Source organism: Pogona vitticeps, chromosome 1 (assembly GCF_051106095.1).
Source record: "Pogona vitticeps strain Pit_001003342236 chromosome 1, PviZW2.1, whole genome shotgun sequence".
Taxonomy (NCBI): domain Eukaryota; kingdom Metazoa; phylum Chordata; class Lepidosauria; order Squamata; family Agamidae; genus Pogona; species Pogona vitticeps.
This window is the reverse complement of record NC_135783.1, coordinates 23,305,921-23,323,019: the sequence shown is the minus strand read 5'-3', so window position 1 is coordinate 23,323,019 and position 17,099 is coordinate 23,305,921. Positions and strand designations below refer to the sequence as shown.

The window sequence follows — 17,099 nt, the reverse complement described above, 5'->3', positions numbered from 1 at the left end:
GACACATAAAAGATGGGGAGAGGGGGAATACCTGGTTCAGCAGCAGAAAATATGATTGTAACCAACAATAAGATGAATATGAGTCAGCAGTGTGATGCAGCTTCATAAGAGGCTAATGTAGTTCTAAACTTCATTAAGAGAATCATGCTCGCCTAGTAATATGGAGCAAATATGCCATATTATTCTCTGCTAGTCAGACTGCTTCTGGGTTACTTGTCTAGTTTTCAATACCACTCTTTAAGGAAGAGGTAAATAAACTTGGACTAGTTTGGAGGAAGACAAGATGGCAGCTCCTATGTGATATTATAACATAACACTCTCTCTTTGTGCTGCAGGTTGCTCTCCTTTGGAAGAAGCAGGTACTACGTTTTGTGGAACGTGTCACCTTGTTATGAAACACAGCAATCTATCGCTATGACATTTCAACCCAAGTTAATGAACACTCTTTCACAGAATGACGTTAATTATATTTATTATGTGGTAACAGAGGTACCTGTGGTATGTATTGTGCCTGTCTACCATCACAGAATTTGATCTTTGGGACATCTTTAAAGGAGTAGCCTTGATCCAAATCTGTGGCCCCCACCTTACTGTAATTTAAGATTTATTTAGTACATGTTTGTTTCTTTATAATATTTTGAAGTTTATGTTGATATAATTTAATGTTGTTTCATTATAATTGTTGGTTATAGCTTTATTCTGTTGTAAACTACCCAGAGTGGCCCCCAGCCAGATGGGCAGTACATTACTACGACGACGACGACGACGACTACTACTACTACTACTACTATTAATAATAATAATAATAATAATAATAATAATAATAATAATAATAATAATAATAATAATAATAATAATAATAATAATAATAATAATAAATGGGCAGACTCCATGTCAAATGGTTTTCCAGATTTTGGACTCTATTACAGGTCAGCGTGGCAGTTTGTATTCTCTACTGCTTGACAGATTCCAAATCTCACCATCCAGCTGTGAGGCTGAAAAGGAGGACAACACACTGCTAGAAACTCCCGTATTCATCACTAGGTAATACTACACAATTTAGCGTATTGACTTTTTCTGCCTAGTATGACATATCAAACAGTTTTCAGACCGAGTTGTGCAGTCTGCCTGGTGAATGCCTGAGTTCTCCACTTTACAGGGAGGCTATAAATTTCAAAAAGATAGTAGACCAAAATTAACAGCTAGACTTTACTTCCGAACACTGGAGGATCTATATTTTCCTCACTTCTTTCTTCTCAGCTGGAAGAGGCTCCACTTCCTCTTATAATTTAACAGCAGCTGTAAGTCATCTAAAAGAGTCATCTTTTAATATCTGCTTTTTCTTTCCCCTCCCTCAAAACTGAGAAGGGATGACAATATAAATACTAAGAGATCCAGTCTCTTTTGGCACTTCTGCCCTTCTCTTCCCCTCTCTTTTATAATGTTATGCCCCAGGGCAGGGTGCCAACTGTGAAGGCTTGCACTCCATTTGTATCTTCCTAAAGAGGGTCTAAAGAACAAACTGCACCATCTTGACAAAAGTTTAGATTTTCCCTCTGAGTTCTAAATAGGAATCTTCCATTTTGCGATAGAGCAGGAGCAGCAGTAATAATATAACATAGCATTTACTTGTGGTGTGTTTAAGCATGCATAGGACCTTCCGTACATATTCTCTACAATTTTTATTATAACCCCATAAGATATGACACTTTCATCTTCTCTGGACTGATGATTAAATAGGCTTTAGCTATGAAAATAATGGATTTTGCAGACCAGAGGAAGGTACTCAGAGTTTAGAAAGTTCCTTTAAATAATATCTATTGCAGTTCTACTGCAGGGGACATGGTGGCGCTGTGGGCTAAACCGCAGAAGCCTGTGCTGCAGGGTCAGAAGACCAGCAGTCATAAGATCGAATCCACACGATGGAGTGAGCTCCCGTCACTTTGTTCCAGCTCCTCGCCAACCTAGCAGTTTGAAAGCATGCAAATGCAAGTAGATAAATAGGTACCACCTCGGTGGGAAGGTAAAACGGCATTCCCTAGTCACGCTGGCAACGTGGCAATGGAAACTGTCTTCGGACAAGCGCTGGCTCTACGGCTTGAAAATGGGATGAGCACCGTAGAGTTGGACATGACTGAACTAAAAATGTCAAGTGGAACCTTTACCTTTACCTATTGCAGTTCCAAAGGCTCTAAACGTATTTGAATTACCATTAAAAATACTATCTTTAAAAAGTAATCTTCACCTATCTGCTTCTCAGAAGTAAATAATAATAACTTTTAGAGATTTTAAAACAACAGTAATAAAATCTGAAAGTTTCCGGATACTAGCCTCTGGTGTGAAACATCCTTTCCTCTCATCCACTTTGTTGCTCAGACTCAGCACCCAAAATATGACACATATTTCTCTTCCACTCTTTAGCTATAACAATATCTTTAGAATAGTGAAAGTAACTTTGTTGCAAAAAAGGATGGCATTCAGTTATAGTTATAGTTTGGATTCTCAGTGTGGTGTACTGGATAGAGTGGAAGCCAGGGTTCAAATCCTTTCTCCACCATGGAAATTCACTGGGGATGTGGAACTGGTAAAACCACTCTTTAAATATCTCAGTTACCTTGCAAACACTGTTAGGGTCTCTGTAAGTCGGCTCTGATTGACAGCACAGAACACACACGTAAGTTGCTGATGTAGTTTAATCAAGCCTTTGTAAGTACAAAAAGAGAGAATTCATTGCATATAACTCATTAGTTGAATACTTTATTATAGAATCATAGAATAATGGAGTTGGAAGGGACGTATAAGGCTATCAAGTCCAACCTCTCTCAATGTAGGAATCCATATTTCACGGAAAAACTTTTCTCACCCAGAGCTTTTAAAATTTCCATTTTTTTTCCTTACAAATCTGGAATGCCCCAGCTAGTGCTACTGTATTTGCCAAGGGAATCTGGGAGCTGTGGGCCAAAAATGTAGGCCACTAGTCCCAGTTCTGATCTTGTAGCAAAGACGGGGCCCTACAGATGATTGACCCTTTTCCTTCTGCTCTGATTTCATAGTTACTGCCATATGGTGAAGAGTCATCAGTGTCTAGCCACAGCGCCTTTAATGGTGCAAGATTTCCTACTTTCTGAGCTCTTTCTACTGCTGGTCTGAAGTACCGGTGGCCCTTGATCATATGGAAATAGCCTGTACAGGCTTACATTCATGGAATGTTGATTTTGGCATGCAGATCTGGACTGCCAAGGCTACAAGTAAGATGGCATGCTTGGTTTTAATATATATAATGGGGTGGCAGCAAGACCACCTGTACAGAGGACAGCTCTCTTTTTTTAAAGGTTTGTCCAGTACAAATCTGGTCTAAAGATAAAGAATCACAAGAAAAGAAATCAGGGGCCTTGGCCTTATCTACTTCAGCAGACTGAATAGGTGCACAAATCAACTGGTCACAGGCTACCCTGGTATAGTGTGTTTTTATTGAAGTTAGCATTATTTTTTCTAAGTTTGCAGCTATAAATAACAGTTAGTGCCTTCTTTCATCCTCCTTCTTTTCCACCTCCACCTCTTCCTCTTCTTCTTCTGAAGCCTAAGTAGCCATTCTTCATAGACATGCGTGTGAAACCCAAGGGCACCGAGGAGAGAAACTTCTCACAATCCATTCAAACTTTTTTATTTCTTTGCCTAGGCTTCCGGGGGGGAAATGGATTCCTTTGAAATGTGGTGCTGGAGGAGAGAGTTGCAGATACCCTGGTCTGCCCAAATGTCAAATAAATGGGTCCTAGATAAAATCAGGCCTGAACTACCTCTAGAGGCAAAAATGGGAAAGGCGGAAAGCAGCAGGAAAAGGAGACCAAATACAAGACGGACTGATTCCTGAAAGCAGTAGTTCCCAACCTTGGGTCCCCAGATGTTCTTGGACTAAAACTCCCAAAAGTCTTCATCATTAGTTCTGCTGGCCAGGATTTCTGGGAACGGTATTCTACAGGCTTAAGAGCTGACTACAGGACATTGTTCAGAGTCAACATAAGTCGGAGGTAACTTGATGGCACATAACAGGCTTCCATGCATAAGTGAGCTATAAATCACAAGTGTGCTTGGTAGGGACATGGGAGAGGGCCTTCTCTGTTGTTACTCCCAGACTTTGGAACTCACTCCCACAGAAGGCCAGACTGGCCCCATCTTTGCTGTCCTTCTGCAAGAAGGCGAAACCCTTTTTCTCCAGGCAGCCTTTCCCTTAATGACTGGTTGCCTGAGTGGGGTTTTAAATGGATTGTTGTGCTCTGTTGCTTTAAATGCATTTTAATATTGGTCTTAGTTTAGTTCCTTTCAAATGTTTGCACACTTACTGTATTTAGCTTTTAAATAGCTTTTTAAATGTTTTAGTGATGTGAGCCGCCTTGGGTCCTTTTGGGGAGAAAGGCAGGATAGAAATATTTTAAATAAATAAAATATCAAATAATAATAAATACATAATAATGTAATACTTTATGTTATTTTTATTAGTTGTTTACGTTATATTGGAAGCCGCTTAGAGTGGTCGCATAGACCAGATGGGCGGGATACAAATCAAACAAACAAACAAACAAACAAACAAACAAACAAACAAACAAACAAACAAACAAATAAATAAATAAATAAATAAATAAATAAATAAATAAATTTTGATATTATTGATGTGGCAAAATATATATAACATGTGAGTATGTCACTGCCTTACATACTCTTGACTTCGGCACAAAAAATAGCCAGAAAGGATCCCCTTCATGATGTTGTCCTGTTTTGCTGCATTAAACACTGGCTTATATACATGAGTTCCAAAAATCTGCAATCAAGGAAGAAACTATCCTTCAGTTAAGGAGATGAAAAGGCATTTGGGGAAAAGGGAACTTAAAGGGAACACACACACACAAAGGGAAGAACAGAAATCGAAAGCTGCCAGTCTCCTCTAAGTCTGTAGTTTGGGCACCAAGTTAAGACACAAAAGCATTTGCAACAACATTGGGGGAAGAGAGAATAAAAGAGAGGCTGTACAGCCATTAAGGCAATTAAGGAAAGATTAAGGTTGCTTTTTGCTGAAAGACCCATTAATCAATAGGCCAGAAATCACAGCATGTTGCAAAACATAAGTCTCAAAAAAAAAAAAAAAAAGAGAGAGAGAAGGGAGGGAGAACCAGTCACACCACCATCACCATTCAGAGTTCCTCGAGAGAAACAGCAGTGGACTGCTTATATGCTGTTGCGCACAACACTATAGCATGGTTTGTGGGGGTGGGGAGCAGGTAAACCTGAAACCTGGCGCCCCCCCCCCATTCCAAGATACAAGGGTTGGTAGCGGCAATAATACAAGCAACTGATATGAAGCGTGTTTCAGTCTGCATCCTGCTAATTAAGTCAACACATGATTAACATTAAGTCTTAACTGATTTCAGTCAGTTTAATCCAAACACAACTAAAACCCTACTCCAGCATTTAAAAACATGGGGACTACATATGCTTAGAGAGGAGCATTTTAGCTTGACCACACCTTGTTTCTCCATAGTTTCATCACATTCCTACCTAGGGAAGCCAATGAGGTCTGTCCACTTGAACCAGGACCCTGGTTTTGCTCCGTGGTTAGCCCTAATGAGCGCGGTAACTGGAAACCTGTTGCCTAGTAACAAGGTAATGATGTATTGAATCAGGGCAGATTTGAGTTCCATTTATTCATCTATTCTAATTAAAACTTACTAGACTAAGTAACAGGATTTCAGCCAAAGAGACTTACTTCTGACTATGCGTGTTTAGGATTGGTCTACATATCTTAAGCCAAGGTATTCAAGGAAATTTAATAACATTGTGTGTTTGCACGCAGATATGGAATTGCTGACAATGCTGTCCTCTGTCAGTGTACTGTAGCCAAGTTTTTTTTCATCTAATGGACATAAGGGAAGAGGTTAAACAAGAAAGGAGGAAGTAAGCCTTACATTTAAGATGTAATATTGAATATTGGGCTTGCCATATGCCATCTGGCCTCCAATCTGAATGTAGATGAATCTTCCTTTGATAACTTAAGATTTTTAGGTAATACCTCTAGAAAACTTATGCTATTCCAGTTTTCTTGAGTCTGGCACTACAAGTTACATCATTACCAGCCAGCATGGCCAGTGGTGAGCATTGCATACAACATATCTAGATGGCACCAGGTTGGGATAGCTGTTCTAATTGTATCAAAAGGCAATCAATAATATTTTGTTTATTAAGTATTGCTGTTTTGACTTCCAGCAAGCCACGCCAGTATCTTTGCCAAGAAAACTCCAGGAACAGAAACAAATGGCTAAAAAGATATGACGCTGGAAGATGAACCCTTCAGCTTGGAAGGCGTCCAACATGCTACTGAAGACTCCCTGGAAAAGGCCCTTATGTTGGGAAAGAGGAGAAGGGGATGACAGAGGATGAGATGGTTGGACAGTGTCATGGACGCTACCAACATGAATTTGACCCAACTCCGGGAGGCAGTGGAAGACAGGAGGGCCTGATGCGCTGTTGAGATCAAACTCAAGTCATGAGTAGATGCAGCCCTGCAGTTTAACAACTGTGCCACAGGGCTCAACAACAACAACAATATACAATTTTTTCAATTTTTCAAACACCTTGTATGCATCATCTATGTTATCTTTTTTTAACAACAACAACAACAACAACAACAACCTTTATTGGCATAAAGAAAGGAACAGATTAAAACATACAGTTAAGTAAATAATTAAAATAGTAAGGAGGGGGGGGGAATGAGACCGCAGATGCTTAGGGGAGTCAAGTTAGTTTTTTGAGGACTGGGAAGTGAGAACCTGTGCAAGGAACTCAGCTACTAAAATCGTTGTTTCTTGAGAGAAATCATGAAGGAGAAAGCCTGTCAGAAACTGTGGGGGACCCGGAAAGTCTGAAATGATTGGTCCTAGAGTACGGTCTCGGAGATCTCTTAGCTCTGGACAATGACATAGAATATGCGTAACTGAATCAGGTTCTAAACCACAGAGGTTACAAGTTCTTTCTTCGAAGGGTATTCTGGCATACCGTCCCTTGAGAACTTCGGAAGGGAAGATATTCAACCGCGCTAACATAAAAGCCCTCCTGGTTAGAGGGTTCAGCAGGGACTGCATATAAAGATTTCCGGAGCCAAAGATGGGGAAGATACCGAAGTAAATTGGGGAGCATGTTTGATTAATACTGGAAACTAGATAAATATACTCAGATTCCCATAGTTTCTCCTTAATAATAGAAAGCGCCTGTTCGAAGTTGCTGTTAAAGATGGAGCTTAGAGATATACCAATCGATTCAAGTTTGGATTCACAAAGTGTAAACCACTTAGATTGGTAATGATCTTTAAGTAGGTGCACAAGGAGAGAGTCTGGGTTTGATTTAAAGAAAAGACGGAGCCAGAATTTAAAGGTAAGTGCCCACGCTGACGTTGAGGGTAAATGCGTGCCTAGCTCTAGGGCAATGGTCGATAATTTAATTGAGTTTGGAATCCCTAGAATCCGGCGGTAGAAAGAGGCAGCCAATAGGTCAACTTTGTTATCCATCGCATTAATCCATATTGGGGCTCCATAGAGTAGGCGATTGATCAGTTTTACCTGGAAAATTTGGGTGGCAGCTGGGATAAACTGGTTCCCAGCTTTATAATGGAATTTGGTTATAGCTCCTAGAAAATATGAAGCGGATGCAGTTGCAGAGTCTCTATGTACCGTCCACTTGAGTTGAAAGTGGAAAAGTAAGCCTAAGTACTTAAAGGATCTCACCTGTTCAATCGGTTGGCTATTAATTTTCCAGTGAAAGAGCTTCCAGGATTTTGAGAAGACCATAATCTTGGTTTTCTCAGCGTTAATTACAAGATCATTACGTGAGCAGTAAGATTGAAACAAGGAGAGAAGTTGTCTTAGACCAAGACTAGATATAGAGAGGAGAGCAGCATCATCCGCGTATAATAGAAGGGGTACAGGTATCTTATTTAGGAACGGGGCAAACTTTTCGGCTGGTGCCAGCTGGGAACGGAGATCGGCTAGAAAGAGATTAAATAGAGACGGAGCTAAGATGCATCCCTGTCTCACTCCTCTGTTGATTGGAATCTTCTCAGAGACGGAACCACTATGATTATAACGAACCTGGCAGGAGTTAGCGTGATGCAATTTGCGTATTAAAAAAAGGAGAGGCGGGGGTCTATGTTATCTTAATAATATTATGTCAGAATTTTTTATCTCCATACTGCACTTGCAGAGTGATAGTTGAGGCTGACCAGTCCGATGCGATTGTTCAGCATTCTAAAAGATGGGACAGGAGACCTCTAAAAAAAGAGACAATATAAATAAAAAGAGAGATTATGGCTCAGGTAAGATTTGAAGGGCTTTGCCCGTTCTTAACCACTGCACAGTGCAGCTGAGTGAAATCAGCTCACCTATATCTTCCACCCCAATGGGCTGCCCAAACACAAAGATCTCCAGCTGCTTTTGAAATGTGCTCAAGCTAGGTTTCTGGAGATCTCCCGAAGGAGGAAGGTTTCACAGAATGGGAGCCGGTCGCAAAGACCACTTCTTAGTTTGAACAGCTGTAATTTCTGTTGCTAATCCTAGTGCCTCTGTTCCTCCAGCTGCTAGCAATCAACCTGTTACGTGCCACAGGCTGAGTTTTGCCGTGTGGCCTTCTTGTGTATTTTGCTTCTTAACTAGTTAACAATGAAGCTGCCCTTTCCAAAGAGAATTATCTCTAAAACTGCAATTTGGGGAGCATTTGCATGAAAGTAAAGCCCCACTAGACTCCATGTAACACTTTAGAGAAGAAAAAAAAATTAATTGCATGAAAGATGTGAGCTGGAAGGAACCTTTTTTTAAAAAAAATTTAAAATCCTACTCTCAGGAACGGCCATCAATATACTGGTCTGCTATAAAACAGCCGGTGTTAAGCAGAACAGATTGTGCTTCTCCGTCAAAAAGAGCCATTTTTTAAAAACAGGTTTGCAAAAAAAATGCTAGTCCAGAAAACATTTTTTAGATGATAACACCCACAAACCTGAAGGCATCATGGCGACTGGAAATAAATGCTGGTTCAGTAGTTCTGAGAATTCTGTGCAAAAAGTAACATTTCTAAGCTTTGCCCTAGACTGATGATGATGGAATTTGTTGGAGTTTTATTTGCAGCCTTTCATACTATCTGTAGTATATGTGACTGGGACAGACTTTTCTGGGCTGAGATGATTGTCTATCAGCAGTAACCAATTGTTCCTTCCAGCCTTTAACTTCAAAGAGAGCCCCACCTTTCTGCTATTTTTCCGCTGTTTCTTGAGTTGGTGACCGGTATAAAAAGGGAACTTCTAGCTAATTCTACCCAACCGGCTGGCACTTCTTGCTGTGTGTTTTACTGGAATTCACACGAGTTTCAGTACAATCTCTCAACAGAATTTGGGAGTTCGATTCCCCAGTGTGCCTCCGTGACCAGGGCTGGACTTGATGATCCATAGGGTCCCCTCCAGCTTTGCAGTTCTAAGTTGTTGTTGTTTTCATGAACAAGGGCAAAAGTGCATTCCTTCTGAAAAACAAACAAACTAAAAACCTGTTTTTCCAAAACTCCTTATACTTTTTGATATGGAACTTGGCAGATTTAATCTGCTCTGAAGGGGCTACAATGCTTGCAAAATTTGTCCAGTTCCACCAAAAAACAGCAGGTTATAACCAGTTCCCTCATGCTTTTTTAAAGGAAAGGTATGCACTGTAGACTGTATATAAAGTTATAATTTTAGACTGAAATGCATATCCATACTATGAATATTTGAATATATACAATATATATTGTTGTAAGCCGCCCAGAGACCTTTGGGTAGAGTGGGCGGCATATAAATTAAATAAATAAATAACTAAATAAATTATCAGCTTGTACCAAAAGATCTGTATAAGAATGTGTTGTTAGGAGGTCAGATCACCAACCCAGCTCAGATTTGGTTTATCCAAGATGCACACTGTTTGAAATGCCTGTCTGAATCAAGTGGCATTCCTCTGCTGATGCAAAAAATGATAAATAAGGTGCTTATTTATAAATAAATGAACCAAAAAGAAAAAAAAATCTAAATTCACAAAAATTAGATATTTGTTTTGGGTTTTCTCAGCATATCACCTAGTAATCTCCTTATCTCCTTTGTTTAGAACCAAGTTCTCTTTATTTTGTGCTGGAGGAAGTTGGGTCTGAAAAGGAAAGCTTTCCTTTTTGCTAAAATATGACTTATGTCAGAGTCACACACATATATGTATTTACATAGTGTAGTTATATGGAATCACAGAATTCACTTTAGCCTGTACAAGGCATAGTTGATGACATGACTCAGGGACTCAGGAAGAGGAGGCAATAGCTGATAGGTCAGAAGAATGTAATCAACAGGCCTTCACATATTCTTCTCCTTTCAACTGCTTTAAATACATTTTATGAATTTCCAAATACTATATAGCTTTGTAGCCAATCAGGCTGTATACAATAGCGAAGACTAAACCAGTCTTTAAAATAGTATTTGGCATCTAATGTAAGTATAGTACAGTACATAAAAACAAGCATAAAAAGCATAAAATAATAAAATAATAAAAATAAAATAATAAAATTAGCATTCTCAAAAGAGTATCAAGTTGTGAGATTAACTTGAAGAACTTGTGAAGCAGGTAATAAGTTACATCTTTTCATGGTTCGTTTAACAAATTTAGTGGTCCTATAAAATAAATAGTAGTCTGTACCAGCTAGCAGAAATTAAACTGTACAAGAAGGGGAATTATTTTTTAAAATCATTTTTATGATACATGCATTTTATTCCCTATTCAGTTTTAACAGAATGACCAAACTGTTGCTTATGTTCAATAAAATATCTAACCTGCAGTATTTTACTTTGTGCTAAATGTCTTCCAAACACATGGCAAAGACAAGAATTTAATTTTAATATATGTGAGAAAGAGAAAGAACTTTGGGAAAGCTCCCAGGAGGTCCTAGACTCAATTTTTGACTTTTCCAGTGGTTCCCCCCCTTCCAAATGATTATGTGGGAAATGATGGGGAAATGATGTGAAAAAGCCACAGCCCGTCAAACAGAATGTTGTGCTGGATATACAAATAGTTTGAGTTTGTCTAAAACAGCTTCCTATGTTTGTCCTCTACCATTTCCAGGTGAGAAGTCCCCAGATAATACAAAGATGTTTTGCTTGTCCCTCAGTACATGGAGTTGCACTTTGTCCTATTGAATTTTAGTCCATGTCTGTCACTTTGGTTCATGAGGTTGTTGTCCAAGTCATTCTTTCTAATACCTCCACCCTTCCTTGTACAGTACTTGCAGCAGCTTCTTACACTGCAAATTGAACCCCCCTGCTCACATTTCCTTCTCTGAAAGTCATGAGGGCAAATCCTGAGCAAAACAAGTCCCTCGAGAAACTCCACTGGTCACTTATCTGCAATCTGAAATTTTGCCATTTAGGAGAACACTTTAGCTTGGCGTCTAGATTACTTTTCCATTTGTGCAAGGGAACTAGATGGGATTTTTGCTGTTGTATTCTCTAAAGCTTGGAAGAGCAGACCTTTTTTTTTTTTTTGTCTACAACTCCCAGAATCCTGAATCAACAATGGCTAGTTTTCCTAATTCTAGCCTCCTCCTCCATCTATAGACACCTACATCATATCTGAAGCAACATTCATAGATCCCTCAAACTTAGGAAGCACTGTGGTTCTTGCAGGGGAGTAACGGTGATGGAAGGAGGGACAGAGGAGGATGCAGACCTCTTTTCATTCACAGTATATAGGACCTAAAGCTTTTATTCCCTTTATTTCATTATTTTCACCCATCCATCTGTGAGGCAAAGAGTCACCTCAACCAGGATCAGGACAGTGTACCTTCTGACTCTCAAACAAAGACAGAAGAGCAAGAGACGGGAGTTATAGAAAGGGAATTAAGTAAATTAGAAATAAAGGAATAGACTGAAGGGGGCGCAAATCAGGCTGGAAAAGAGAAAAAATAAAAAGGGGGAAGAAGGAGGGGGTGAGGTAGAATCATGTTGGGGAAGAGAGGAGAAAGTAGAGGAAAAAGAAGAGCTTGTAGAGTTGATCCAAGAAGACCCCTGGACAGGAGAGTGGGTTGAATTCAAAGTGAGAAAGCCACCTTATTGGGGGGAGACAGAGGAGAGAAAGCAAAGGAAAGAGTAGAAAGCTTGGGTAAAAAGGGAAGAACAGAGAAGAGAAAGGCAGAGATGTATAGTGAGTGGGGAATCAAACTCCCAACCTTTGGGTCCAAAGCAAGATAGATAAACCATTTAGCTACTTGGCCTGCTGGAACGCTACTACATCAAATTCTCTGTTAGGTAAAGTTATGCTAAGCATTTCCTGTGCATGTCTCTGGAAGCAAGACCTGCATATTGCTGCTCTGCTCTTGAACAACAAATGGAAAGAACTTGCAAACAGCCATGTCTGTCTGTCTCTCTGTTTATCTGTCTGTCTATCTCTATCTGGGCATACACTTTCAAGGAAGACTTCATGGCTGTGAATAAGATGTTGTAATTGAGAATCATCAGCTTTGCAAAATGCCTTGGGGCTCCTAAATTTGGAGGAGGGGGAGGTCTTCCTATGCTAATGACGAAAGGGAACAGAGTGGGAGGGCAAGCTGCACATGTTAAAACCTGCACCTGAAATAATTGGAAATGGGCTTAAAGTGGAGGCGTGTAACTTGATTGATTTGCCAGCTCCGGGGCATGTTACTTCATCCTCAGTGTCGGGGGTCATCAGGCAATCCCTAATGTACAAATGTAGTTGAGGGAACCGTCACTGATGGGATGGAGCAGACAACTGAAGGATTTGTGGAGATGCCTGGAACCTGAGCAAGGGACAATTATTTGGAAATTCCTTTGGGTCTGTGATTTTTATACACAGAAGAACACATTCTGTGCTCTGCTCAGGGGAACCAGGAGATCATTTGAAGGAATTGTTATGGATTTTTAAAAAAGAAGGATGGGTCAAACTTAGAGGAAGGGCTTATCAGTAAGGCAGCAAATGCTACCAAAATACCACACAAAAGTCTAAGGAAGAGAAAGACCAAGATTGTCCACATTCTTGTATTTTTAATCACCGTGCTGGGTGCGAAAGGTGAACAGTAAAGAAAGCTGAGAGGGGGGAAATGTTTTGTTTGTTTTTTTTTAATTGTGCTGGAGGATAGTTTTGAGGACACCTTGAACTGTAAGAAAGACAAACGTGGGTCTTAGACCAAATTAAGCCAGAACTATCTCTGGAGGCAGAAATGTCGAAACTGAGGCTGCCCTTTTTTGGGCACATCATGAGAAGACAGGATTCTCAGGAAAAGATAGTAATGCTTGGAAAGGTGGAAGGCCCCATGAAAAGAGGAAGATATGAGATGGATTGAGTCCCTAAAGGAAGGCACAGGCTTGAGTATGCAGTTTAATTTCCTTTGTGGAAGGAATTCTTCTTTAGTGCTGAATGGATGGGTCAGGAATTGTGGGAGTTGTGGTTTTAAAAAAAGGGGGAGGAGCTTTTCTAAATGTTGTCTGGCTCTGATGAAAGATGACTATTTAATCTTGTATTTAAAAAACTTGGAAGAAGGGTGCTATCATAACCTCTGTAGGCACATTGCACTCTGACAGAACATATACCTATGTGTACATGTGGATGTAGGAATGTAAAGGAGACAACACCACAAATAATTGTCATGTTGTCAAGTCAATTCCAAATTATGGTGACCCTTTCCAGGGTTTTCTAGGTAGAGAACATTCAGACGTGATTGATCATTCCCTTCTTCTAGGATTGCCCTGGGACTTTTCTAATCACATCGTCTGTTTCCTTGAGGACTACTCTGCTTGCCTATTTGGTAAATGTGCAGGCCAATGTGTGGCACAAACCATCTATGGTGAAGAATGAAATGGTTAAACACCGGTTCTCTGGCATGCTTTTCATGATGCATCCGCATAATTCCGTAGATCCACAATTCAGCTATCTACAAAGCATCTGGAAATGTTTGGGATTGTTTTAAGCAGAGAAAAGGTATATCTGGGAAAGGCATAACATAGAGGATGCAGTAACTGACAGGCAAGGCCATAACTAGCCATTTTTGGCAACTAGAGCCATCCTTACCATCTACCACCCATCCAAAAAAAAAAAAGAAAACGTTTATGCGTCTTCAAACAGGAACATGAATTGGATGAGGAGGCATTTATGTTTCTTTTCTAGCATTCATCTGTAGATTCCTCTCTCGATTTTGGTGCTCTCTAAATTGAGGAACCCTGGGGCAAAGGCTTTGTTGCTCCATTCTAGTTATGGCCCTGCCGATAGGGGGTTTCTCCCAGGCTCCACCTACCCTTAGAGTTACACCCTACACTAGCTCTTTGCTTTCCCATCTGTAGTGCAAAATGGTTGCATTTAAAGAGCGCAGAATTGAAATCTGTTTGGAACAAAATAATAGAAGTGTAATACTGACCCACCATTAAAAGGCCCTTCCTCATTAGTAGCCAAAGACCTTTCTGAACAATAATAATTAAAAAAGCAAAATGCAAAATGTGCTTTTTGCACTGTCTGGGCAGTTTACAATTTAATTATGCAAGCTAAAGTACATCTCCCCCCCCCCCCCCCGGTTAGCTGAGCACTCAGTCTACAACCCTTGGAAGGAATGGAAAGCTGAGGCAACCTCGAGTCAGCCACCTGAACCTGTTGTGATCCAACTCAGGTTGTGAGAGGTCCTGGTTACAGTATTGCAGTTTAACCACTGTGCTAGGAGGAACATCAATAAAAAAAATGTCTTTGCCTAATGGCAGGATAACAAATGTCTTTGTTTTTCTTATGGATGAAGCTTCACATCTGACTCAGACACAGGTTTTGGAAAAGTTACTGCAGCTCTCAGAATTCCCCAGGTAACATGGCCAACTTTTCCAAAGTTTGCTCCTTTAAGGCTGCTTTAAAAAAAAATTAAGAGCAATAAATAAATAATCTTGCTTTAACTTCTTAAGAGTAGCAATAGCCACCTAATTATGTACTTCAAATCACTGTAGGCAACCTTCAGTCTCGAGAGACTATGGTAACGTGCTATTAATAGAAGGAACAGCGTCTAGTGTAGCTGAGAAGGCCAATTCGAGAGTGACAATAGGAGTGTGCTTAGGACACAGGCTCTATAGATTTTGGTATATGCCGTCAGCTTCTTATTAAGCCATACTCTTTTTGTGAGTCTTGAGAACATGGTAGCTGCTTTGTCATTGTGTTTATCCAGCTCAACATCTAGGGAGAGAGTGTCAGAGATCGTTGAGCCAAAGTACACAAAGTCATGAACAACCTCCAATTCTTGTGTGGAGATGGTAATAGAGGGAGGTGAGTCCACGCCCTGGCCCATGACTTGTGTTTTCTTCAGGCTGATTGTTAATTTAAAATCTTGGCGGGCCTTGCTAAAACAATTCATAAGTTTTTGGAGGTTTTCCGCAGAATGGGCAGCAACAGCTGCATCATCGGCGAAGAGGAAGTCCCACATGCATTTCAGCTGGACTTTGGTCTTCGCTCTCAATCTAGAGAGATTAAAGGGCTTTCCATCTGATCTCCTCCAGAGATAGACACCTTTTGTTTCAGTTCCAAAAGTGTGCTTCGGAATGACAGCAAAAAAAGATCCCAGAGTCTGCACGAGGACACAGCCCTGTTTCATTCCGCTTCAGATGGCGAAGGGATCTGATGCTGAGCCATCAAAAACTACAATGCCCTTCATTTCCTCATGAAAGGACCTGATGATGTTAAGTAGTCAAGGTGGACATCCAATCTTGGGAAGTATTTTTAAAAGGCCATCCCTGCTAACCAAATCAAAGGCCCTTGTGAGATCTATGAAGGCCACAAAAAGTGGCTGTCGTTGTTCCCTACATTTCTCCTGCAACTGTCTAAGGGAAAATACCATGTTAATGATGAATCTGTATTATATGTACTCCAAATAATAAAAGAAAATTGGTCCTCTTTTGTGGCTGACCCACAATCAGCTGAGTGTGACATAGCAGCAAATTTTTTGGCATTGTGTTGTGACTCCCAGGTATGATGCTGTATGGGCTGTGCTGCTTATATGCACACCAAACATGATACAGAAAAGTGGGTGAATTCTTGCCAGCCAGCCTGGGACTTCAACAGTTATATCCCATGAAGCCTATGGAGAACATCAGATAGCTTTAGAAAACAACAGGAAAGAAACCCGCAACATTGCGTACACATATATTTATATGTGTGTTGTGTGCCATCAAGTTGGAACCGACTTCTAGCGACTCTATTACAGCTTTCAAGTCCTATACTCTGGAGAACAGGCTTTGAATCCCCGTTTGGTCATGGAAACTCACTAGGGGAGTGGAACTGGTAAAACCAACTCTCAAATATCTCACCTTGAACACTGTATTAGGGTCGCTATAAGTCGGTTCCAACTTGATAGCACACAACACACATACATACGAAACAAACTTCTCGTTTACTTTCATCATGCAATGGGAGGCAGTTGAGGTGTTCCGATCTCAAGCAACTTGTACGCAGGGCAATTTCTTTTCATTCTGGCTCTCAAAGCACTGCTGATGATGGATAGTAAAACTTTGCCCTTGATAGAAAGTACCTTCCTTGTATTCCATCCTGGGCAACTTAATCACATACTACTTGTTTCCCAAGAAATTGAAGTTGGAAATAAGCCACGTAAAGCATCAGGTAAATGGACTTCAGCTTGCACAATGAGACTTCACGTTGGTCTCCTTCCTCTACCCCTCCCATAATCCTCATATTGGTTGTAGAAAGTTCCCCAAGTCTCCAGATGAGTTTGGTGGGGGTGTAGAGGGGCAGGCAAAGTTCATTTACTCAGAAATGTCCTCTTCACTGGGGATACGCTTCTTTGGGTACAACCCTGTAATACAGCTAACCAGCCTGGCAGGGAGAATCAGAGAGGTGATATATCAGTGATGTGTGTAATCCCACAGTTCTATGAAAATGCTTTGTGCGCTCTTTCCATATTTTACCCTCAATCTATGGCACAGCCCCTTTCTTTTTGCATGCCGAGAACCTCTTAGCTTCTCTCTTCATAACCATGTGGTCTGATTCCTAGAAACCGCATGTGTAATTCTT

General features: G+C 40.4%; 1 long non-coding RNA gene across 1 annotated transcript; it reads left to right on the top strand.

Moving 5' to 3' along the window:
- Window positions 1-335: 335 nt before the first annotated feature.
- LOC140704340 (uncharacterized) lies at window positions 336-3,924 on the top strand. Its single transcript, XR_012083480.2, has 3 exons — window positions 336-498; window positions 930-1,044; window positions 3,680-3,924. It is a non-coding gene; the product is annotated as an uncharacterized LOC140704340 (long non-coding RNA).
- The last annotated feature ends 13,175 nt before the right edge of the window (window positions 3,925-17,099 follow it).